The sequence below is a fragment of the Gavia stellata genome, chromosome Z (assembly GCF_030936135.1).
Source record: "Gavia stellata isolate bGavSte3 chromosome Z, bGavSte3.hap2, whole genome shotgun sequence".
NCBI classification, from domain to species: Eukaryota; Metazoa; Chordata; class Aves; order Gaviiformes; family Gaviidae; genus Gavia; species Gavia stellata.
In genome coordinates this window covers 26,664,337-26,691,924 of record NC_082637.1, presented here as the reverse complement: position 1 = coordinate 26,691,924, position 27,588 = coordinate 26,664,337, and positions in this window count along the sequence as shown.

Sequence of the window (27,588 nt, the reverse complement as noted above, 5' to 3'; positions counted from 1 at the left end):
TCAAAATGATGAGTAGCCCCTTTTGCACCCAAAGGAAAGCATCTGGTAGAAGAAGGAGGCCTGCATGTAACTCCAAGGCTGCGGCTTCAGGAGCAGCCGAACCAGTTTGAAGGTTTCTTGCCACCTGAAGAGGAACACAACAGAGGCCTTCCCCCTCCTGCCCTCCTTTCCCACTGCTCTCTGCCTGGCCACTCACTCCCATCTCCTTCCCGCCCTCATGCCAGCATGTGACAGACCCTCTTAACAAGACACCACCTTCAAAAGCCTGAATATTTTTTCCCTTGAGCTAATTTGGGAGAGGGGAAGAGGAGGGCTGGTCAGGAGCAGAGCCAGGGCATGTCCTCACTCAGTTCTGCGGGATCACTGGGCTGCTCTCAGGACTGCCTTCTTCATGTACCACTGGAAAAGGTTGCTTCATCTATAGGATTTTAAATCATCTCTAACTTGCCCCATCTGTAGTATTTTTTCTTGTATGATTTGACAGGAGTCAGGCCCACACATTAATTTTTTCTGGTGACTCCAGACATCTCTGCTTTCTATTAGGACTGCAGTAGTGAACAAATACTCGGCCTCGGTCAATGTGTTCTGCAGTCATGGCAGAAGATAAACAGAAACTTTGAGATTTAGGAGAGACCTACCTCAAAATGTTATTAGCATGCTTGTTTGTTTTAACTGACTGAAGGGTACAGCAGTTTAACATAAACAAAACCATTTTCTTATTGAGTAACAGAAACACGGTTAAGTTTGTAGCACACTATTTCATTAAAATAAAACAGCTACAAATTAAGTAACAAGGGCATGCTAGCATTTTCTGTCCTAAATATTTTAACACAGGCATATTCACAGTATTTTGTGCAGTAACCAACAAATGGATGTAGTTTACGAATGTGTGTATAAAATTATCCCATTTCAGGAACAAATGCACATTTCACAGTTTAATTAGAAAATACGATGCTTCCATGGAATATTATACCTAGTGCCTGCTACTTATCTTCGTTTGTTTGAGAAAACTATGCTTAAAGTATACGTTAATAACTGCTAATGATTTACTGACCTACCTGTTTTAGGATACTTGATGTTACAACAAAACACAAACCTGCATCTTTCACTTCCATTATGCAAGCATCCAGGATCTCCTAGAATACCACATGTATTTTAAATAGTGGTTTAGAATTACAAGCTTAATTAAAGAACAGGAATTTAAATGGCCTAAACTTATCCACCAGTTAACAAACTAATTTATCCGACCATACCTGAACACATATCTGATCACCTGAAGTATGCCCCAAGTGATAAAGCACTTCTGCTGTGCGATTTTTAAATCTAGAGAGACAATACTTAAAAAAAATCTGCCCATTTACCACTGTTTTGAACATCAACAGAAGCTCTTCAATGGTCAAATGACCAAAAAAGCAAACAAAAAATTATTTGCCTCATACCATCTGAATACTCATACTTAAAGGAGAGTGCCAAAATGATGTCAGGGTGAACTTAATACCCACACTTCGCTACTGCAAGGGTGGATACCCTCTAAAGCCAAATTCCCTCCTGATAAGAAACATTAAGAGCTGGCCATTACGGAAAACAGACCTTTATCCTTGTAAGTGATAACAAAGTAAATAATGACACTGGAGGAACCTCCTGTCCCAATCTAGATAAAGAAATCTTTATTCAGATAAGATTTCATTTGCATCCTTCTTTCCAAACAAGAGAATTGGCAAGCTTGTCTCTTAAGAGGGTGGATATTTTACCAAAAAAAAAAAAAAAAAAGAAAAGAAAAAAAGAAAAAAAAAAGAAAAAAAACCACCCCACCCTTTTATAAAGAATTTCCAAGCTTTCAAGAAGAGCATCTAGTTACCACAAATTTACCACAAGTTCATCATATAAATACAATAGTTCTTATAACAGATGAGATAAAGACACAAAGATTCCTGTAATTCTGGGAGTAACAGAAATGTCTGAAGTCATATTGCACAGGAAAACGGGCATATTAACAAAAACAGTGTAAGTATGCTAACAGCATTCAGTCCAGCAAAGCACGTGCCATGAACAAACCACTGGCCACAACTCATCAAGGAGCAGCTCAGTGGTACTCTGTTGATTACATCAAGCTTCCTAAAAGCTGCCTGCACTGCATCCTGTGGGATGCATGGTGGGATGTCTTAGTTCACTGGGTCAGAAGGCATTCTTCAGTTATGTTCCTTCGAGATGATCAATACTCCAAATCAAAGGGAAAAAACATTCAAGGAAAGGCCATTCTGTATGCCTTTAGCAGAGCCCCACTTCTTTGCTCCTACCCAGCCACAGCAAGACTTAGGTTTCCAGAAAAATGTTTCTTTTTCCTGGATACAACCAGCCTCCTTGCTAAAGGAAAAAGAAAAACCACACTCCTTTTCCTGATCAGATGCCAAATTAACCTGATCTTTTTCCTTCTAGCTTCCCTCTCCATGTCAAACTCCTATTACAGGTGTCACAGAGAAAATCTGATAGGGTCTTAGCTTTAATTAATCCTCATGTGGCCAGTATATTACTTACACACACTAAATACACTGAAGCTCAGTTCTCAGTAAATGCAGGATAAATCCAAAACAGTCTCCATGATATTCCAGATTTTAAATCTATCCACAAAAGAGCGGGTTTAAAATCCAATTAATGCCCTTCCAATACATATGGATTTCCGTGTCTGTACATCCGTCATCTGCATCTCTAGCAAGCAAGGCTCCATGGACCTTTAGTTAACTGCATCAGTCACGAAGAGTATTTTCAGTGTTTTGGGGAAAAAAATAAAAACCAAAAAAACCCCACAATGCTTCTCTGGCAACAACATTAATAAAATTAGATCCCACTGCATTTCAGAAAAAGTTCTCTTAAACCCAAGAGTTCAGTCAATAAACATTAGCCCCTTACATCAGGTGTAGCTTCTAAACGATCAAGCTCTAACAATCCCTACCCCACTCCAGAGGGTCAGATAAAATCTATTGCTTCTTAATTGGCAAAACATTTAACCAGTCTGAATAATCACTTAAAGAGAAGTTAACCCCTTGATTCCATGTGTTTAAACATTAACATTTACAGTCCGCAGAAAGTATAAACCAGTTAGTCTTAAAAAAACTATTTGCAGTCCATTTCCTTTGAGGTGGAAATATATACAATAGCCACTAACAAATGGCAATATTTACACATGAAGTAACTTTTTTTAAGGTTTACTTTAATTATAACTAGGAACCTGGTGGTCTGAATGCTGATTCCTCATGATCCGAGAAACTAATTTAAATCAATTTTCTCAATTAAAGTCTTTACAATCTTACATAACAAAACAAAACCAAACCTCTCTGAAAAATTTACCTGGTGAAACATTTGAAGTCAACTGCTGGATAAATCTCATTTTCTCAACTAGCAGAGAGCAGTCTTTCTGTATATTTCTTCAGGAGAGGATTACCAATTTTAGAAAACAAACCCTTTTTTAAAAAAAATCCATTTCTGACAATCTCTTTGGAAAAACTAACGTATGTTAGCAAAGCTCCAAGTAAACATTCTTAAGCAAGCACCAAAAGCAAAAGATATGCTACAGAATAGATTAATTTTACCTTTAATCCTAGCATCTTTAAGAAAAACCAAGATTACTTCTCCTTGATCTATGAGCAGTACATCTTCCACTGATTTTTACTGGAGCCATTGGTTTTCAGCTCCTTGGAAATAATCAAGCCTTGAATATGAGGAACAGCTCACAGTGATAAAACAAAGGATACAACACATCACATACTTCCAAAATACACTAGCAAATACCATGTAATTCTCCTTTTCTGGTGATACTGTGAGTGAAATTTTCAAACATGGCTGGTAATCAGGTGTGTAAAGTTAACATCAAGCTGCTTATGCTGGCACCTAAAATGAGAACTGGGAGGAAGTTAGCTTCTGAAATACAAGTCTAACAAGACAACGGGGCAGCAGCCAGTGTGTGCCCCTGCCCCACAGCACTGACAGCTCAGCAGCCAGCTCTCTATTGGGTGGGAGAGTTTCTTTCAGCAGTGCCAAAACATGGGTGCTCTTCACACACAGAACTCTACCAGAAGCTCAACACCTGCCTTCATCACCAGTCGCAGATAACAACCTGAAATTCTGATTAAATCGTGAGATGGGTGTGATGCTTTACACTCCCCAGACTCTTTGCAAAGACATTTTATACTGTTCATATATTTAAGAAGTCACCTAAAACCAGTCATGCTCCTAAGCATAGGGACCAAAAATGGTAACTTCCACTCCTAACTGCAGGCACCACTCCTGACTGACTTGCAGGCACCAGCTAAAAAGACGCACAGAATCAGGTTCCCTCAACCATTCTCTCCTTCGTCCTGGCTCTCGTATTCTCAACAGGAGTGAGTCAGCTTCCATAAGAGGGGAAAATCCTCCAACTCCTCTCCCTCGGACAATTCTGTATCCTGGTGGGAAGGAGACACTACTCTAAGGTGGTGACCGCACATGGGTCCCCCAGCCTGCAGAGAGATGCGAATACAGGTCATCCATTCTCAGTGCAAGCACCCCAACTGACAGGCAAAGGGAGGTGACAGCACTACCTCTTTAACCAATATGCTGTGGGACTACGGGGCAGGGCACAGATCTTTTACCTACATGTCCTCAGGAAAGGATCCCGTGTTGGCAGAGATGACCAGCACCCACCAGCTGGGCATCTCCACTCCAAAGGTAGGCAGGAGATGAGCAACACTTTCCATGGGCTAATACTGCAAGCCTCACCATTCCCTTGGAGATGTGTGGTTCTCTCTACTGACTCTATAAACACTGCAGGCTCTAAGCTCAGGTAACATGAATCAGGTACCGAATTTTTTGTCTCTACATAGGATTTGTAAATGGAGTTGCTTTGAAGTTGTACCCAGCATTTTTATGACTTAATATACTGGTATATCAATTTTTGGCAGAATTTTAAAGCAAGCCATTCTGAAAACAAATTTCTGGAAGAAGAATGAGTCAAGGGAGAGAAAGATTTGGTTTCCTTTTACATGCATTACTCATTTTAATTATCATCCTGCAGGCAGATCAGTTAATTGCTAGAAACAACTGATTATTCTCTCCTTTTTTTAGCAGGTAAAAGTCATTGCACACTCAGACTGAAAAATTGTATCGTAAATAAAAACAGATATTTCTAGGATTTAACTGTTCAGGCATGTTTTTCATTTGCTTTTTTAACATATGAAATTGGTTACATCAGCTAATAAAGAATTGTACTATCTATTTTTTAAGGTAAGTATCCAGATGTGTCTCTAGAAGTTTATATTAAATCAATATATTATGAAGGCTTTATTTCACAGCATAACTCAGTACACAGAATCTTCTTCAAAGCACTACATCAGATCAAGGTGTGTTTTTATTTTACTATAGCATAAGGGATCTCAAACAAAGCTAATTTGGCAGGGAATGGCAAAAAAGACAAGAACTTTAATTGCTTTTTTGGGTTGGGTGTGTTGCTTTGGTTTGGTTTTTTTCTGTGAAACAGCAGAATTCATGCTGGGAAGAAAAGACTTAAAACTCAAATAGAGCCTTGGTGACACGGCAAGTGCTCAGCTCATGAGATCATGCCAAAAAACCAGCACCTAAAACAGACATACAATGGAATGACAATGACAAAAGCTCCAAAAAAAGGTACCTTTCCTTCTGGGAGTCATACACTGCAGCTGGGAAGACACCTTTTTTTTTTTTAAAGAAATCAAATACACATGTTGGTGTTTCAGCCTGGAAATAAGACATGGCAGGTATAAATAAAGCAGTCCCCCAGCTGCCACAGTTTATTATTGAAGAGTAATATATCTGGAGAAATTATTTGGATTTACAGACATTCTCAATTACATTCAGGTCTTCAAGAATGTATCATTTCATACAAGAGAAGTCTCCAAAAAAGCATTCAAGCTTGTGAGGGGAAAAACTCTAGGCCACAGGTTGCTTTCAAGGTAAGCACTAGTGGGGTCCATCTGGCCAGCTAAACATGGCAATACTGCACTGATGTGTAGGTGACTGCGCTGCAGGAGGGACTGTCCCAAAACAAGCTCACCAGGGTAGAAAGCACACTGGTGATCCCGACTGACATGAAAGCAATGCTGCAGCTCAGCCAATTTCAATCACCACCTTTTTTTTTTTCCCCCAGGACTTTTTCTAGAGTTCTAAAAGTGCAACACCTTAAGGGACTTCAATGTTCACAAGTACCATATGGTGCACAGATTAGCCCAGAATCTGATGTACGAAAGCCATGGTTTTGTCAGATGGTCTCTATACAAATGCACACTGCTAGAAATATAGCTAATCTTCTGACCAGCAAGTGAAATGGGTCCCGGACCTGAGTCAGGACAACCCCTGGTATCAATACAGGCTAGGCAATGAAGGGACTGAGAGCTGCCCTGAGGAGAAGGACTTGGGGGTACCGGTGGATGAAAAATGACATGAGCTGGCAAAATGCGCTTGCACCCCAGAGAACCAACTGGGCTGCATCAAAAGAAGTGTGGCCAGCAGGTCGAGGGAGGTGATTCTGCCCCTCTGCTCCGCTCTTGTGAGACCCTACCTGCAGTACTGCATCCACCTCTGGAGTCCTCAGCACGGGAAGGACATGGACCTGTTGGAGCAGGTGCAGAGGAGGGCCACAAAAATGGTCAGAGGGATGGAGCACCTCTCCTATGAGGACAGGCTGAGAGCTAGAGCTGTTCAGCCTGGAGAAGAAAAGGCTCCAAGGAGACCTTATTGCGGCCTTTCAATAGTTAAAGGGGGCTTATAAGAAAGATGGGGACAAACTTTCTACCAGGGCCTGTAGTGATAGGAAAAGGAGTAATGGTTTTAAAGTAAAAGAAGGTAGATTCTGACTAGATATAAGGAAGAAATTCTTCTCCATGAGGGTGGTGAACCACTGGAGCGGGTTGACCAGAGAGGTGGTAGATGCCCCATCCCTGGAAACATTCAAGGTTAGGTTGGACGGGGCTCTGAGCAACCTGATCTAGTTGAAGATGTCCCTGCTCATTGCGGGGGGCGGGGGTGGACTACATGACCTTTAAAGATCCCTTCCAATCCAAACTATTCTATGATTCTATGAAATAGATTCATACCTTATGGAGCTAGAAAGGAAGGACTGCTATGTAACTCAAACCATATGACTTCCCTGAAATAATTCAGTGTTGAATTACAGTTTATTTTTCAGGGGGAAAAAAATGTAATCCTGATTCTAGAATTGACCATAACTTTCTTACTGACACCCTAAACCATATAAATACAGTATAAGGCATAGTTCTCAGTCCACTATAGATTTCCCTGGCTCTTCTCTGGTCACAGTCAACATCATCTTTGATTCATGGACATTCATGGACAGAAGTGTCCTAATGCCTCCATTGCCCAGGAAGTCAGGCTGCCTGACCACAGTGGTCCCTTCAGGCCTTGTAAGCTCTGGTTTTGTGAGTCTTCAGAGGTTGGCAGGGATAATGTGATTTTTGTTATGTGTCACCAATAAAAAGATCAGTGAAGAGCCAGCAGCTTATCCGCAAACCCAGCTAAACAATGACAACTCCATATTTACAGTTACATGAGGCACCTGTCATTTAGCCAGGTCAAAGCTGATCCTTTGATTTTGCTTTGCTCCCCTTTGTGAACAAAAATGGGTGTTGAAAGGTTAAATACCGGACCTAAGTCTATTACATCTTTATCCATCAACTGAACTTATCACTTCATGTAAAAACACTATCAAGTTAATTTTATCAGATAAATTTTCCACAAACCCATACCAGTTGGTATTAGTTTTATATACTTGTTCCAGCACCTATTAATTCAATCCCATCATAGACAGCACAATGTCCTACCCTAAAGCCTGGCTTTTCCAGCATTTCCATCCAGCCCACCCAGCACCTTTTCCCTGGAGGAGGCAGAGGCAGTTTCAGGTGGCACCCACGGCTTGAGGAGCAAAATATTACTGCCTACCACAACTTGATGCAGAGGGTCAGGCTGAAGCTGCTGGCAATGGGAGCCAGTGACTGTTTCTGGTATACCACTGCCTACCACCATCTATCTGCTCTTACCTCCTCGGGCGGCAACAGCAATCCAACTGTTCAGGGCTGACAGCACAGTCCACCCACCCATCTGTACATCCAGCTGTCTTCCTAACCTCCCCTCCCCGGCAGCTCATAACAAAACGCAGATCCAGCCCACAAGTCTGTGTTGTACAACATTAAGTCATCACTTGTAATCTAATAAACTAGAGACAAAACACTTATGTCATATTCTAGTCTCTGAAACTTCTCCAGAAGTAAAAAAAAAAAAAAAAAATTGGAGGAAGAGGTGGTGAGGATGGAGATGTAAATAGCATTACCAAAGCAGAGAACTCACTGCTCAGCTTTTCCAAAGTTTCTGGATGAACTTTCTTTGGCCCTGGTGATTTTAAAGGATGCTGTTTAACGGCTGGTGTTACTGGACTGGATCTGTTTTGTTATAAACCTGTGAAAGGAGCTACAGCATCTCTTCCAAATACTGAACAATGCTATCTAATAAAATCCTTGCAGGTTTTGCACTCTCATATACAGTTATACCATTCCTATCAAGTAATGCACCAACTGTAACGCTGCAGTTTGATTTGCTCCTCATAGAATAAATTCAACAGCCCTGAACAGAGCGATCAGGACAATCACACCATGGGGCAGAGTCTTGGCTTCTTTTAAACAAGATTTGTAGCTGGCTCCTCTTCAGTGTCTAAAGATTGGAGTCAACTGTGAGGTAAAATAGGAGGAGACGAAGTTCTGAGAACACTGATTATTATCCCACCCTAACAAATTAAACCACAAAGGACTAGTGTGAAAAACGAGCTGTTATTTTTGTATATTTGGAACCTAATACAGATACACTGTGTGTCCTAGAAAGGAGCAGACGTCTAGAGTTTAATAGGTGGCACTGGGAAGCATTCGGAGTTGTGTGTCGTGGTGGGCAAAGACATACTCCGCAAATCTCTTAGAACTAGAGATCTACTGTATAGCTGCATTCAATAGCTGGAAACCAGACTTTGGGACCCAGAGGCCCCCTGGCAATTCTGTGCTCTCAAATAATTCACAAAGAAAATGCCTGGATGTTCCTCCAGAATTTTATGACAACTGAAAATGGGCATGGGGCAGCAGCTGCTGAAAAAGGGCTTTAACAGTGACTACATCAGTCTGGACTGGGATTTTCAATTAAATTTCCAGCTTACATTTCTGCACGTGCAGAACTCATTTCTTCTCATCTATGTGATCCTAATTATATAGATCATGTATAATCTTGATGGGTGGAAACCATATATTTAAATTCATTTCCTCTTACCCTGCATAATATCTCTATAAACTTCAGTCAGATCTCTACTGGCACTGCAACACTATCATTGCCAAAAGGGTAGTCTGTCTTTCAACACTTTAAAGAAAAGTAATTTTCTTTCATTTTTGATCAACAGATCTGTATAAACTTAAAATACAAATATATAGCTAAAGGCTGTCTAGAGCTATTCCTAGTTATTAAAATTTCCAGCATCAGTTCCTGTTATAATTGACAGTTATATTTTCCCATAAAGTTAGTAAGCAGAGTTTTATAAAGGAGTGGAAGATTACATCTCTTAAATGCCAGTCAGCTTCTGAGACAACTTTAGAAGACCCCAAACTTTCATCAACATGAACTCAATACTGCATAATGTCCTTAAAAAGAGAAGCTCCGGACAACATTAATCGGTAATCACTCCCGAAGAGAAGGAGAAGTAGATACAATGCTCATAGCATTATTTAACATACTCTGGTTCCTTTTTTCGTTTTTTAAATCACCAAATGGAAACTGTGTCCTGTTACACTAGCAACTACAGTTCTCCTGAAAGTATATCATAGGCAATTCATGGTGTAACTGTTGTCTACGCTTACCATGTTTTAAGAATTGGAATTCGTGTCTTCACTGCTATATTAGATAGATGGATGGATGGATGGAAGGAAGGAATTAGGCTTCTGTAAATGATTGAAAATTTATTTTCCAACCCAGTTTTACAAAGGAAAATTACTATTCACCAAGTATTCGGAAAGCCTGACCTCAACTAGGTCAGCATGATCAATTCCAGCCTCTCCTGAGCAAAATCAAACATTTCCCAAGCTGTGTCTAGCGGTTTCCTTCACAACCCTCTAAAGTTGAAAGGCAGGGCAGTTCTGCAAAAATGATTTAAAGCAACAGACAAAAGATGAGCATTAGCTTTTCCCTTGGCCATTCTGAGATTAAAAGCTGACACAACATACACGACTCCCAGCTTCAGGATGGAAGCAGCCATTAAATGTTTGGAGGTTTTGGTGCCCTGTTTGTTTGGTACCGCATGACCACCTCCCTGTACTGGACTCCCTCTCCAAAGCTGCTGATGTGCAGTCTCAGAACTTTCTTCTATTAAAATCAGACCAACCATAAAAAAAAGGATAATAACACTGTGATGTATCCACAAGAAGTACTGAAGTAAGCATGACAATTTCTTGCTCACCGATCACATTCCTAAAGGCACATTTGTATTTCAGGATGGAAAAAAATAAAATTTCAAGAGTTCTCCATCAGGTATGGGAGACTAATGAGATCTATATGTTCAAAACTAACCAAAAGTGCCACAAAATGGGACCACGTGCCCCGAATACATGAATGTATAGCACACATGAAAAGTACCTGGAAAATACATTAGTGTACACAGCATATAGGTCAGCGTGTGCTTGCTTGATAACAGCTATGATTTCTTAAGTAAGTAACATCTCTTTCCCTTCACTATTATCTGCACACATTTCTTTCTCAAATGCTCAACATAAGCTTTATTAATTGACTAACGGAATAATAAATATGGGCTCTGAGGAACTGCCAGGGCAGGAAATAAAATAATTCAAGGTACTAAAGTGAACATCCACTCTTTCGAAGCAAGTATCTTCATTTCAGCTGAAACATAACAGGCAGGCTCCCTTTAACAGGCATATTTTCAATAAAAAAATCAATACTTGAAGTTTTATCTAGACACTGACATCACTCAGCCAAGATGGCTCAAATTTCTGCTGCCCTGTTCCTGTCAAAGCAAAGGAAACTTCCATTTCGAATCTAATTTTGCATGTTCATCTGTTTATAGGAGGAAAACAAAGATACTATTGAAGCCTGTTTCAAAGTAAAACCAAATCAAGTGTTACAAATTTACAGAATTTGTTTTAAATGATCATGTTAAAAAAAAATCCCTAGCTATAAATGAAAGACCAACTGATACTGTACATGTTTTACTAATTACACAACAATATCCCTCAGTTATGCTTCAGAATACTGAAGTTTCTTAGAAGCACTTTTTTCAATAGCAGCCATGCCAGAATACAGACGGTTGAGGATTTGGTTGCTTCTTTAAAAGTCAACCGACTCAAACCATTCATGAATTTAAAAAGGATAGTAAGTTAACAATGTGATGAAAAAATAACTGTAAAAAAAGGATAAGCTACCTTTGCCTTCAGGAACTAATTTTGTTCATTTTTTGGTAATGTTCATCTTTTTAAAGTATCAACTGTAAATGCACAAACTAAAAATAAAAGCAGACAGAATCACAGAAAGCTGTCTAAAATTGTGAAGTATGCAAGTGCCTCATAACTTCAAAATTTACATTTACCATAGATAATTAATTTAATAAACCACACTTCCTGGCAATGTGCCACAACCCACCTCTTCAGGAAACATCAGAAGAATGTATGACTATGACGTGGTTGGTCCCTAAGTTACCTGAAAAGTATGCTGTAAGCAGTACTTATTGATCCATAAGAGGGGATTTAGTTATGAGGTTTTGGAATGGATATAGCTCACCTGTTCCTCCTGTTCAAAAAACATCTGCATTAACATTTCCCCATTTTTCAAAGCAGAAGTCATATTTGCTTGTTTTGTTCACTGTAGTTCATTGTCTGTTGGTTACATTTAAGGTTTCCAATGAAAAGTTTTATAAACCACCTCTTCATATCATCACACATGAAAGACTGGAGACTTTTCTACCAGCTGTACCATCCCTATCCAAAATATAGAAGTCCCCAATATTTGTCCATGCTTTTAAGATAATAGTGACTTCAAATGAGCTTAAGCTAAGAAGAAGGAATTGCAAAGCTATGTCTGATGGATGTTGGATGAAATAGAGCATCCACCCTTTTCATAACTGCAAGACATAAAGCTTCTCAAGTATTCAGTCATAAATAACTGTATGGATATATACTCATACAATCAAAAGTTGTAAGTCCCAGTAAACGTTAACAGGTACAGTATGATCTCTGCCTTCATGATCGGCACATGTCCTCCAGTCATATGGCCACACATCCACAGTGGAAAAGTACCCAGTGTGAGTGAGGGAGATGGGGAGAGGATACAGTTTGCAGTTCATCCAGCTCAGCACCCTCTCTCTGCTTACGACTGATAGGCTCCAAGAAAGAGAGGAGATGGGAATGACAGGCGCAACCACATTATTAGAGAAAACAAAAAAGAAAATCATAAAAGAGGAAAAATAATGGAAAACATGCCAGTTTAAATGCATGAAATGGAAAAGCATCCCAGAGACGGAGAGTGAAAGGGTTAACTACAAACCTACACATCTAAGTATTGCAGTGACCTCCAAGTTCTGTATATTACAGTCAATATTCAACAAATATTTCCATCACAACTTCTAACACAAGTTCAAGAACTAGTGAACTTTAGCACTAATGAAGCTAAAGTTCATTTAAAAAAAAAAAAAAAAAACCCACAAACTGTTCTTAGAAACTGGAGATAGGGAACAGTCTGGTCAGTCTAGGTCAATGCAAGACTGCTCGTTACAGCACTGCTTTCTGAACAAAGCATCCTATTTAATTTTATCATATCTGACTAATGCAATTTTTGGTATTTGACAGGAAACAGTTCCAGAGAAAATTATTTCAATACACAAAGTAACACTGACACACAGCCTACATTTCCTTCATTTCATCCTATTATCACCTTGCTTCTTCGACCTTATTTCACCACTGTTTAACAAAGCCATTAAAAGTAGTTTTGTTTTCCTCATAAATCATCCCACCAACCCTTTGATACTTCTGACACTATCTTCTTAATTCCTTTGATTCTGTCAACATCTTTTCATAACAGGTACTTTAAACTGCCTGCAATTCAACCAAATGTAAATGTACTCCAGGACAGAGAGGTGTGTTGTAAAACAGGAAAGAAACACTTTTCTTTCCCCTCTTTCTTGGTCCATAGAGTATTTTTGATCTTTTTTCGTTACTATCACAAACTCAGATCTTATGTATTTTCCCACTTCTTTAACTATTAACAGCTTTTAGGTTTCTCAGACCCATTTGCTTTTTAGTTTAAACTGCATAGCTGCATAGCATTAAATAACATTTTTCAAGATAAAACTTAATACAGTGTTTTTCCTGCTAATATTTCATTTGTGAGGCTTGATGCTGAACGAGGAATGATACTATGATGTCTCTCTGTGTTGGTATTTTCTTAATAGATTCCTGTCCTGAGAAATTATATATTAGCTCTGCACAAGAGTGAACTGTGAGTTCTAAAAAAATATTTATGAAATCATGTCAATTATGGTCAAATAATACTTTTTTCACATGTCCAGTCAAACAAAATTAAGACTCTGTGTGTGTACGTAAGACTCAAAATACATCTCAGAAGTTAACTATGTAACAAGCAATCAAATTATTATAAATATTAAATATCACAAAAACTGTAACACACAGCGACTTGCTTTTATAATATTTTCCAGACAGTGCCTGTGTTTAAAAATTTAGCTGTTCACATATTTAAATAACTATCTACCTTGTGCTGGAACAAACTGATGCGTAGGTGGTGAATCTTCCAGCCGAGCTGTGCAAAAACATTAGTACACAGACAAATAAGTGAAAGGGAGCCAAAATAACTTCCCTCTAAAGGCAGAAACTCATTTAACCATATGAAAAAAACATAATCATTAGGGAAACTAGTTTATCTTCTGCTTCTGAAAGGATATAATAAATAACAGATGCAACTACAGTGTGGGCCACGTCCAGGAAATCTGTGAGGTCTCCTGGACCACACACTCCCTCCAGAAAGTCACACGTAGTAATGATGAAGCAACTAACCCACTCAGGGCAATGCTCCCATCACTTACATATAGCTAGAAAAGTAGAGAGAGACATTCACCAAATGGTTGCCAGAACCTCAAGGACTACTACCATTACCAGACTGAACACCGACTACGCCAGTGGCATTTGAGGATGCAGGAAGGGCTATAAGCCTCTGCACAGGCTTGCACCCCCAAATAATTCCAATGTAACAGGAGAAACAAATTCATTTTTAGACAAAGTCTTTCACTGACTGCTTCGTTTATTTTTTTAAACTTCAAGATGCAAAAGCTTTCAGAACTGCAGAGCTCTCTGAGCCACAGTCAGCCACCACAGAAGTGGGTACAGATCGTCTCGTGCCAGCCTACAAGTTACAAACATCCAAACCTCCATGCAAAAGGAAAGGGAAAACCAATTACTTCCCCATCACGTTAAATTACAGGAGAAGTAATATGAAATTTTTCATTCAATGGTCGCTTCTCCCCCAACTGGCTGACAGGTGAGGAATGCCTGCCCTTTTTAAAAACCAAACATACCCTATCTTCAACACAAGATAGATTAAATAGGAGCCGTTCAAAAACTTGACTCTCAGCAGAGCCATAATCCAGGGGGAGGGACCAACTACTGAATCATTTATTCCACTATGAGAACATGCGAACTTCACAGAAAAAGGGAAAGAAAGAAAAAAAAGATGAAGCTTCTGCTGCATAGACAGGTTTAGGCTGACTCTAGCCATATATAGTAATTTTCCCCTTTAAATCTTTCTCTCAATCAAATGAAGACACACACACAAACAAACCCAAACCTAAAATAAAGTATGCATGGAAAAATTACAATTCAAAGCTTAAAATGCGGATCAGCCTCTACTCACTAAGGACAATGCTAAGCAGCAATTTTCATTCCTCTCTTGGTTCATAAACAAAGACTATTACTACATTGCTCAACCATTAATGGAGTAACAGCATGCGCATATTAAAGCAAAAGAAACATTTATTTTGAACTAGTTAAATCCAGAGCTGCTAGGACATATAACTCATCCAGGATCAAATAATTTAGAGTTATATGCAAAACCAGAATGGTAGTGTACAGCAAAGAGACTTTAAGAAGTTGCCAGTTGCAAACAGCAGGCAGAACTGGTAGGCGGACATATTTATTATTTTTTAAACAGGACACTAGTTTCACTGCAAGACCAGCAGACAGACTATTTCTATCATCTGGTAATGAGATAAACACAGATTAAGAGGTACACTGTTTGCTTCTCACAAGCGAAATCGCAATGATCGTGGCAATCCAGAAACAACAGAGCACTCCCAGCATTCAGCAAGGAAGCTCACAGAAAGCTGCTGGGGAGAGAGCTGCGGGTTTTGCCAAGAGGAGCCCAGATTTCAGAGTCCATCTGTTGAGCCCTTGCGTCCTCCCTTGCACCATCATTTAGACCTTCTGCCTGCTCCTCTCTTTACGAGGACAATGCCCTGAGCACAGGACTCTTCGAGACGTCTGTGAATATGAAGTTAGTGCTTAATTCTTACTATTTCATGTAATGTTTTTAGCTATTCTTATCAATTACAGTTCCTTTAGAAAAAATAAACGCTTGACAGTACCTGCTTCCTCTCTGAATAAGGAGATACATAATGATGTTTTGAGCTTCTGAGGCTTTGCAGGAAACCACAGGAAACTTAACGTTAAAAAACAAAACACTGCTTTCTAAAAAAGAAACTGGAAATAAGCTTTGTATTTTTGAGAATTTGACCAAGGAAGGTCACATAATGGTCTAAGTCAGTCCACAAAAAAAAAGTATCGGATAATTTTCTTTCCCCCTAGACCTCAAACTGCTTCACCATGCTACTCAATGGGACTGTAATTGCCCATGCTTCATTTATCAGACTGTCTTCCTGAAATGGGCCATAACGTCTGAGGATTTTAGAGATAATGTGGAGCATATTACATGTGTTTGCAAAGATGGCTACACATATACCGCTCCCCTCAGCTGATGAATGATGCCTCAGCCCAGACGGACAGACACAGGCCTGATGCACTGGATTGTAATTAATCAGTGCTTATAAATAACCTTTCACATTATCAGATACAGAAAAACACAAGTGAGTAATGACAGCATTGATTTTGATCAGTCTTTGTCTTTGTTCAGTCTTTCCAGTAGAGGAAAGTACACTGCAAAGAGACATACTTGTTTTCCAAATCATCTGGCTTGTTTGATGCAAATCTGAACTCTTCATCCTCACTGGAAAAAAAAAAATGTATTCAATAAAATAATATATTCTACTTAGTCACAAGAGCAAGCATGAATGGAAAGTGAAGCAATAAGGATCAATGCCTGCAAATGTAGATTGTCCTTAGGCAGAGAACTGTATGGTCATAGATTAGGATTTAGAATGAAAAACTTCAAATGGAAGAGTTGTTAATTGGTTATTAAATTATTTTTTATGACGTTAGAACTTCTTGTGCATTTCAGACAATTTCTGACATCTTTAGGAATTGTATAATATAGAATGAAGAATAAAATAGTGTCTGACAACTTTGACAAATATGTCCTACTATTATTATTATTGTTGTTGTTGTTGTTGCTATTGTGGTGGTGTTATTACTACGCTCAAAATTTTAACCGTGATTATTGCAGGAAGAAAGGACGGTAATAAAGACTTCTTTGGATTATAATTTAATTAATGATCTCCCTTCCATAATCTAATCTTCAAAAGGAGTGTTCAACAGTTTTCTCCTAAAATGTATGGTCTGGTTACATAAAAACTTAGAAGAAGAATCACTATCATAGGTACTACGTCTGAGGTCAATGATCAATCGATTGATTGATTGATAGCTAGATACAAGGCCATTTTTCTTTTCTTTCTTTTGAAGTATAACTCAATAGCAAAATGCTAAAAGGAGAAAACCCATTAAAAGTATTTTCTTTGGACTGTTTTCACAGATTGTACCTAAAGTACGAGCCCCTCAGATGTACTCACTGATTCTCTGGCGAAGAACCTTGCACTATTCTTCAGCTAAAAGGCAGACTGTTAGATATCGAAACAGTAGCTTCATGTTACCTGACATACTTCTCAGTATAATCAGTTAACGACATGGCTGAACCTTCCCCTGTCCGTACAGGTAAGGGGTTTTGGTCCAACAGAAGAGCTGGATGGCTTTCCTGTCCAAACAGAAAACTTGCCTTCCTTTATCAATTCTGAAATACCCAGCTGTGATGCTCTTGACTATGACAGATTGCTTTTGGCACAGCTTTAATAAACCTTCAGAGAAGATAATTGTATTTGCTATATGCAAATACATCATCAGTTCAAATATTTGCAGGTATCAGACGACGACAGTTGAACAGGAGAATACTTCTGGGTTTTCCTAAGGTTTATTCTTAAGGTAGTCACAAAACAACTCTGCCGTAGTAACATCAATTAATGTTCACTCAGTGTGCAGAGATCAAAGTATCTACTATATACAAACATCCCAACAATAACAAAACAGCACTCACAGTTATTTACAACAAACTCCAATAGTCTCACCTACACAAATCCAAATGTTGCTTTTCTTTCCCCACCTTCAAAGCCACATACTTCAATAAAGCCCACTTTGGTATGTGAAGTAAACTGTATGGAGCTTCAGTATGACCAATCTACCTCAGCAGCAGACATGGGAACAGACTACAAAGGCTCAGGAAGGAACTTCAAGGATCTGCCTGATCCTTGCCTGTTTAACCCAGCCCCTGCTGCAGCACCACAAGATAAGCTAGGAACTCAACCACCAGTAAGACGGAACAGTCTAACACCTGGTACAAAAAAACCCTCTCTGGCAGTATAATCATCGCACAGGCTTTCCACCTCCAGGCAAAGTTGCTTTCCCCCATGCCTCAGACCACAGAGAAAAGGAGGATAAGAGTGTTTATTTGGTATTACAAGAACGGAGTAAACATTTAGGTGGTAAGACATGAAGAAGCCTGCAGATACAGTCTGGAGTGAAAGGCATTGTTAATTTAACCCCCACAGACACTTTGGAAAACCCAGCGAAAGCGTGTTAAATGTATTAATACATGACAGGAAAGTAAAGAATGCATGTGCAACACATGGCTGTGTCTTCATTAATGCCAGATTACCATCTGGTACATTACCATCTGGTATGTTCACCACGCAATACAAATTTACCCCTGAGCAGGTGCAGACACAATCACATTTCTGTCAAGTTTGCCAGAGTACAGGATGCTGCATTCATGCCAACTTCATGCCAGCTGAAGGAGGACGAAAAATACCTGGTCTGGCATTGTCAGAGTCGTAGACAGAGGAACAATATCTGACAGAGCAGAAAACCAACTAGTACAAGGATAACATTAAAATTTTGCCTGACAAGGTATGCTTATGCGAGATGTTTGCATCGTGTGGTTATGGGCTTTTGACATGCTGGCGAGTGCCCTAAAAACGTACCACTGAATCAACACTCTAAATCAATCCAGTAAATCAGTGTCTGTAGAATAACAAGTAACACTGCATCCTCCTCCCTCTATACTGCTCTGTCCCCATCACAGATCTAAGAGCTTTCAGTCTTTTCTCTAACTTTGCAGGGAATCTCACATATTTTGTGTTCATGTCAGGAGCTAAAATGTATCTATAGTAGAAGGGAGAAGGACAGAGAAACAAAAAACTTCCATATTAAATAAAATTTCACACACGTGTAGGAGAAAATAAATCAGAAAAACCAAGTTAGAATTACAGACATAGCTGCTTAGATTGCCTAAATGAGACAATATGTATTATCTCATCTGGCCGTTTAGCATGACTGAAATGAAACATAATTTGTAGTTTACGCCAACTGGCAGGAGACAGACAAATGTTCATGGTAATTTTTGTGTTTTGTTAAAAATGTACTTCTGTCTTAAATTATAAGGAAAATGAATAGGAGGCTTTCAGTCTACAAAGTACGACATTTACAGATGCTACCCTGAGCTGCTAACTCACAGAAAAATGTGTCTTGAGTTTTTACAATTTAAAAAGACAAATCTAAAATTATGCCAGGTCAAATCTTCTACCCAGCACCCCCGTTTCCAAGAGCAGCCAAAAGCAGATGTCTGGGGAAGAGGATAAGAATAGTGTAAGTGTTTAGTCATACTTTCCCCAAATACTCTCCAGTCTCCAATAATTTGCAGCTCAGGGACTTTCAAAGCCAGAGGTCACGCTTATGTATTTAATAATCCCCTACAGACTTTTTCTTCAATTCATTTTGTCCAGTCACCCTTTGAATCAGTATAAATTTTCAGTATCCACCACATCCTGTGGAGTTACACAACTTAATGACATGCGCATGAAACAAAACCCCTCTTTTTGCTGTTCCGAACCCAACACCTGCTAGTTTCATTTGCACATTCATTAGTTCTTATACTGGGAGAGACAACAAACAACTGATCGCTATCACTCTTGCCATGACATTCATGTTTTTATAAAACTATCATCGCATCCCCAGTTGTCTCTTCGCATCACCAACTTAACTGTTCTTTGCATGGAAGGTGTTACGCATCTCTGATTGTCCTTGCAGTGAACAGAAAAAGCAAGTATGTCCTTAGCCCTTCTACTGTGGCCTTATCTTCCCTGAATGTTCTTTTTATTCCCCAATAATCTGTTGGCTTTACAGACTCTCTGTAGCAGACTTCCTACTCCTCAACTTATTCCTCAAATTCCTTTATAACCTGCCTTCTTGTGGACATTTAAATCTGCCAGAGTTTGACCCTTTTGTTTTCCTCTTTAACACACACTTGTACTTTTTTAACTACAGCTACTACCCTTGAAAGTGCATTTTTTAATGGGTTGTGACTATACAATGAACAAGTATTAATATTACAAAAAGAGACAAGGATGGATTCTTGTAAAAATATTAACCTCCATCACCTGTAAATTAAGGGAAAGACTTGAGGAGAAAGGAGGTTTCCCTCTGAGCACCAGCATCAGCATGAATTGCTTTCTCCAGTCCACAGGACTACGAGGAGTTTGGTGAACTTTTCTTTCCACAGATTCTTCAATACACATGGCTAATTTAAATCACTTGCACTACAAGGAAAATACTTTGTCCTAGTATTTTCTCTCTCTTCTACATTTCCTTCCCTGAAAAGTACCATTACTAGCAGAAAAAAGACACTTAGTTAAAAATTTGTTCCCTTTTTTTAGGTAAGATTTGTGAAGAATTTGTTTCAGTATTTTCAGGATCTGTATGATGTGATAAAGTAAACTATTCTATTACCAGGCAATGTTAATCTAGAAAAGGTAGCATGTTTATTTGAGGAAAAGATAAGAATTCAAAATTACACACTGGAGGAATGACCTGAAAAAACAATGCCATCTTCAGTAAGAATGTGTGCAAGATGCTACAGTTAGGCAGCAATAACCAGCTATAAAACGATCAGTGAGAACAATGTCTTAGAATGTGTGTCCTTGGATGAGGATCTGGCAAAACACTGCCTAACCATGAAAGAGTCACAGTACTGCAAAAAAGACACGCATTGTGTCAGAAAGTATGAAGAGGATCACAGTCCATTTTATTCAACATCATTAAAACTTCAAGTGGAACACAGTCTTAACTTGAACAGAACAAAATAGATGTGAAGTAATGGAAGATAACCCAAAGAAAAGCAACAGAAATAACTGGTGTACAGAAAATGGCACCTGTGAGGTCAAAGAATTGAGCTTAAAGAAATAGCAGGCTATGATAGTTAAGAAGAAACATAATAAAACATATTGTAAGAAGAAAAAAGATTATTTGCTTTGTTCAAGACAGATGCAGGATCAGCAGTTATGGTGTTAAACCACAATAAGAAAGATGTGAATTGCATAACATGAAAAGAAAATTTTCTCATGGCATGATGATGTAAGGGAGACTGTTGAGTTCCTTAGAACAAGGCACAGATGACAGATACGGATGATCCTAACCTGAGGCAGATGAATGGACTAGATGACTTCCTAAGGCCTCTTCCAGTCCTGTCATTTTATGATCTTTTCCTTGGGACCTGAGGCAGAATCTCTTGTTTTCAGTGACTTAACAAAAAAAAACAAAAAAAGGGGGTGGGAGTACAGGGTTGCCTTGGAAAAACTGAGGTTACAAACAACCTACTCACACATGAACTATTCATAGAATCATTAAGGTTGGAAAAGACCTGTAAGATCATCAAGTCCAACCATCAACCCAACACCACCATGCCCACTAAACCATGTCCCACAATGCCACGTCCACATGTTCCTTGAACACCTCCAGGGATGGTGACTCCACCGCTTCCCTGGGCAGCCTGTTCCAGTGTTTCACCTCTCTCTCAGTAAAGAAATTGTTCCTAATATCCAGCCTGAACCTCCCCTGGTGCAACTTGAGGCCATTTCCTCTTGTCCTGTCACTAGTCACTTGGGAGAAGAGACCAACACCCACCTCTCTGCAACCCCTTTTCAGGTAATTGTAGAGAGCGATAAGGTCTCCCCTCAGCCTCCTCTTCTGCAGACTGAACAACCCCAGTTCCCTCAGTCGCTCCTCATAAGACTTGTGCTCCAGACCCCTCACCAGCTTCGTTGCCCTTCTCTGGACACACTCCAGCACCTCAATGTCCTTCTTGGAGTGAGGGGCCCAAAACTGAACACAGGATTCGAGGTGTGGCCTCACCAGAGCCGAGTACAGGGGCACTTATCACCTCCCTGCTCCTGCTGGCCACACTATTTCTGATACAGGCCAGGATGCTGTCGGCCTTCTTGGACACCTGGGCACACTGCTGGCTCATATTCAGCCAGCTGTCAATCAACACCCCCAGGGTCCTTTTCTGCAGGGGAGCTTTCCAGCCACTCATCCCCAAGCCTGCAGCGTTGCATGGGGTTGTTGTGGTCAAAGTGCAGGACCCGGCACTTGGCCTTGTTGAACCTCATACAACTGGCCTCGGCCCATCGATCCAGCCTGTCCAGATCCCTCTGCAGAGCCTTACGACCCTCGAGCAGATCAACACTCCCACCCAACTTGGTGTCGTCTGCAAAATTCCTGAGGGAGCACTCAATCCCCTCATCCAGATCATTGATAAAGATATTGAATAAGACCAGCCCCAAAACTGAGCCCTGGGGGACTCCGCTTGTGACTGGCCACGAACTGGATTTAATTCATTTAGACCTTTTCCCTGCCCATCTCCAAGAAGCCTGTGGAAAGAAAGGAAGACTAGCAGCCAAGAGCTGGAGAAATTGTGCTGAAAGTGTGGACTTCTATTCTCTGACCTTCCCCACACATTCTGTAAATGTGGCTTGGAAGCAGATGCATACTATGCAGAGTACACTGCATATGTGCATGTGCGACACTCCTGATGCACACTGAAAGCAACAGATTACACATCTACTGTGCAATGCATGCAATGTGGAATAGAAAAACTAGGTAAACTTTGCTGATACAGGCTGGTCAAGTGCCAGTGAATTAGAACATTCCTAAGGCTCTGTTTTAGACTGGACTTTCAGCCTTTCACATTAACATGTCCCATTCTTGCACTGAGCAAGCTCAAGAAAGGCTGGATATTTCTGTACTCCAAATTTGGCTGCGATGAAAGGCAAGCTCTAATTCAAGCTGTCAGGGCTGTCATGGAATGCGGTCTGGGTCACTTAGATATAAAGATTGGTTGAAGGTAATTACACTGATTTTATGCAGTCATGATCATGACTAATGACTGAATAAACATGTATGCGCAACATAAACCTCATGCACATTTCTGCAAACTGGATACCTCTGCTAAATTATCTAGCATCTCAGCAGAGCAATCAGCTGGGCAGTCTGTGGAAAATCTTGCATGCCAGCTGTCATGTACTATGTCTATTAGTAGCTTAAAGAAAACCTAAAACAGAGAGAAAAATGAGATCTTTGTTAACTCTTGAAAGGTAAACCATACCAGTGGAACACTGTCCTGAGAAAAATCAATGCAGAGAGAGAGAGAGAGGAGGCATAACATTGCATAAAACTTTCTGTTGAGCACAAAACTGTAATTTCATTATCATACCAAACCAGGCCTACCACTTAATGTTGAACTCATAACTTAAACAATTTTCTAAAAGCACAGAAACAAATCCACAAATGTGACTGAATTTAAAATTAACATACGTGCAACTAATCTCAACATGTAAAAACTATAAAGAATACATTATCATATTTAGACTAGAATTTACATTTGAAATTTTCTTGTAAACTTTAAATTATTCAGACTTGCCTGTGCAGAATGATGCTCAGGCTCTATCAGGCGTCTGTTCTGAAATAGAGTTACAGTTGCTAAAATTGTCATGATAACCACGTATACTTACTGCTTTATTTTGTGAAACAAGTGAGATCCATAGAATGCTGAGAGAGCTATAGTATTTGCATGAGGTACACTCCACTATTTATATTACAAGCACAATTCAATACGTACTATTCATCAGTACTAAATAGTTGTGCAGAAAGATGCTGCCATTCTTTGCACACAAAGAACTGTCTTGAGAAATTCTGTACAAATCTTGCTTTAGTAAACTCTAGACGCCTGACGAACTGTACTGCTATCTGCAGCACCTTCTCTTTTTCAGGTACTTTACCACAAGAACAGTAACTATATTTGCAGCACTGCAGATATATCACTTACTTAACAATTCAGAAAAAAACCCCACCCCTATATATTAAAATATTTTTTGTAACAGCTTTCCCTCCACAAAATTAGTGTTTGCACAGAACTTATCAAAGCAATATGCACACACTAAGAGACGAAACAAGAGTACATAACCATTAAAATAAAGGTTCTCTCAAATGCATTTGCCAGCATATAAAACTGGTGCATTAGCACCACCACGCACTTTAGTGATGAGGTCAGGTTTTGACAAATGAAAGTTCAATGAAAACTCTGAAAAACCTGTTTACAGTGATCCCAGACATATGCATTGCAAGCAATTCACTGACCTATGTAAACTGATTTGGCTTTCAGATAATCTCCCGGTGAGTACTATTGCAAAATCTATAAACACAGATGGCACCAACTGGTACCCTATCTGCAATCTCAACAGAAGATCAAATACAGAGACTGAATTTATCCTCCCACATCACAGGTGATTCTTTCCAAACTGGTTTAAGGGATTATGCCTGCAAGCTGAACCAGCAAAGTTCTGTCACAGCTACCCAAAATCTCAGCCACCCTGAGAAGCCACACTGCTTGAATGAATCTGGTTTAAAAACTGCATGGCTTTTAATAAACCAATGCAGTTTGGTTCAGACATTCAGTTCAGACCAGGCCCAGGTTATAATTGCTACAGTTATCATGTTGACCATTTCTATTAGCAGTAAACTGGCAAGATTTTCTTCCAAAGCACTGTAACAGAAGAACCTACATGGGATCAAAAAGAATCCCGCAAGATGGAAATGCCAACAACTCACAGTCAAACTTTAAAATAAGTATCAATTGTATAATTAAAGACTATTATATTATTTTTATCTATAAAACTATTATACGATTTTATTTACAAAACTTAGTGTTATTCATCTGGAACAGAGTGACAGCATTAATACTGTTATTGGCAAATTGTCATAAACGATGCATGAGAATACATACAACATATGCAAGGCCAGGTGTTGGTAAACATGAAAGTCAATTAGTGAACTCTAAAGCTAATTCAAACCTAAGACATTTTCACCAGTAAGATGTTAGATACCATGTATAAAACATGAATCTAACAATACCTCCACAGTCTTTAAGGTAGTAAGACAAGTATTAAGACAAAGTAATTTGAAATGGAGCATTGATACCAATGACAAAGGAGGCTGTACAGCTGCTTCGGCAGTGTTGCTTCATTAATCCTTTCTGAGCACTAGAAGGTTATAAAGGTGAAAATTAAAAGATCTGAAAAATCAGCTTAAAGTAAGACTTCCTTGTGTGGCTGGCTTCATTTATTATAGTCTTATTATTGCACTGGCTGCAACACAATATGATGCTTTCTCCAGGACATTTTTTTCCCTCTTTTTATGGTATTTCATTTTCATGGTTTATCATTTAGTTTCCATGTTTTCACCATGGGCCTCAAAGAAACCCTCAAAGAAAACCCCAACTAATAACACTTAAACCAATATAAATAAGAAATGTTTTAAGGAACAAGTGTTGCTGCAGCACTCTGCTCATGCAGCTATGTCTTAAACATTCTGGATTCTCCTTTGAAGAGCTCACATCTAACTTTACTGTACAGCTCCAAGCCAAGAAAGATAGTATGATTATGAGGACCAGAAGACAAGGAAAACTGGAGAAATTAATCTTCAGCAACAGACTGTGATTTTTTTAATTTTCTTTTTTAATTACATATACTGAATCAGAAACTGGATCCTAGTGATTGTGTGAACAGCACAACAGTCTCTCATATCTTCCGCTGTGATTTATTTGTGCTCGGTCACGGAAAGGATAACTGCCCAGTTGCTACAGGTGTTCCCCGAGTTCAGAATTTCACATATATTCCTGATCCACTCGCATAGATCAGGCACATTTGCAGTCATTTGCTTGCTTTTGCAGCAAATTTATGATTTAATTATTTTTTCATTGTGGGTTTTGTTTTCTTTGGAATTACCTTCACAAAATTATCTTCTAGGAAAATACTTCTAGGAAAGTTGATTATTCTCTGATCAACTGGTGTTGAAATGCTTATCCGTGGTTTATGTCTGACCTCCTAAAGTCTAAACATAGGGAGAAACAAAGGCAATTAAAAAATTTAAGATCTCAGATCAGCAGTAAAATATTTTCCAAAATGCATTAACTACTTTAATATAACATGAAAATGACTGAAACTATTTGCTTTACTTAGAACACTGTTTAAAAATAAAATAAAACTGTTGTTTACACAGCTTTCAGAATATCTGACCATACGTCCCCAGCAATTTTAAAAGACAAGTGATAACAACACTAGTTTTTTATCTGGGCTTTACAAGGGCCCTACATTCAGCTTAATTCCAGTTCATCTGTATGTAGGACGACAACTTTGGAAGAACACACCCTGTTAGTTCCACATTTCAAGAGCAGATTTCAGGCACCATGACCTGGGAGAATCCTGTCAATTTTTGTGAAAGCTGGAAAACCAGAAGGGAGAAATAATCTAAGCAAAAGTCTTTGGCATCATTTTAACAGACTTGTCAGCTATAATCACATCAGCAATTGTCTCTGCATCAAAGAAAGGGCTCTGAGAGCCAGTAACACCTTCCAGCCGCTCATCACCTCTACCCTTGTTCCCAAGTGAGTTCAAAATGTTGACACCCCAAATGATTTATCCCCTAGGCAGAAAGCAACAGAAATGGGAACTGTTGCAGGGGAAGGGAGGTACTGAAAACAGACAAGGAAGCAGCAAATGGGAAGACACAGAAAGCCACTGTTCATAGGGAAGGAAGGAATGGGGACACAAAACAGCTTCTCTCATTGCCAAAAGCCACCAGCAGTTCAGAAGTTGATCTTTGCTCTCCTCCCTGCAGGCTGGATGGTGCCAGGGGTCAGCCAACAAGAGGAGCCATGTGTGCTTGTGCCTGTGCACGAACGCACACGTGTGCGTAGGAAGCGAGGACAGTTTGGGACAGCGGAGCAGCCATCCTCACCCCCGCTCTGAGCTTCACCAAACAGCTCTGGGACTGTTGCATGGTGAAGGGGAAGCCCAACCACTTCGGTGGGGGCCATTCCTGCACGAAGAGACTTTTTCCTTTTCCTCTTGTAATGAGTTAGCTTTTAGGTGCTGAGGGTGAAATTCTCAGAAACTGGTTGTTGCCTGCATTGGATAACCAGGAATCTTACATCAGCTAGGAGCTGCCATTCCATGTTCAACATGTCCCTTCGTCACAACCACCGCATCTCTTTTACTGTTGAGCCCTCCAACTGGTACTGAATGTCTAACAAAGGAGAAGCTTCTGGAAACGCAAATTTTGATCAATAATAATTGTGTTCTTCACATCACTCAGAAAAATAATGAATCCTCCTTTTCACATGATTATTATTTAAACAGCAATGTCTACACCGTACGCAAAACAGAACATTTGGTTTCTTGTCTGATGCCAGCTATACAGTCACCTGCAGCCCAACCAGGTTCTGCTGACGCAATAGCATATAGCACTTAATATGTCATTGCCCTACTGTATTACAGAATACCACAAGCAATTTTCACAGCTACAAGCTAGAACATGAAAAAGGATGGTGGCAATTACTGGCTTCCTTTCAGTCTTCGCCGGCAGTATTCCTCATCCAAACTTACCAGCCCAGCACAACTCAGAGTGGCTTAGAAGATGTGGAGGAATATGCTTTGATTAAATAGGTTAAAAAAAGGCCTACAACATTCTTATACAGGAATGCTGCGTCCAGTCCCAGTGACTTATACTCTTAAAAGCAAATGACATACTACTGTTACTTGCCTGACATGCGGGTACATCATCATGCAAGCATTTCCCAGAATGCTTAATAAAAACAGATGATTAACTAAAAAAAGATAAAGTGGGCAATTTCCTACAT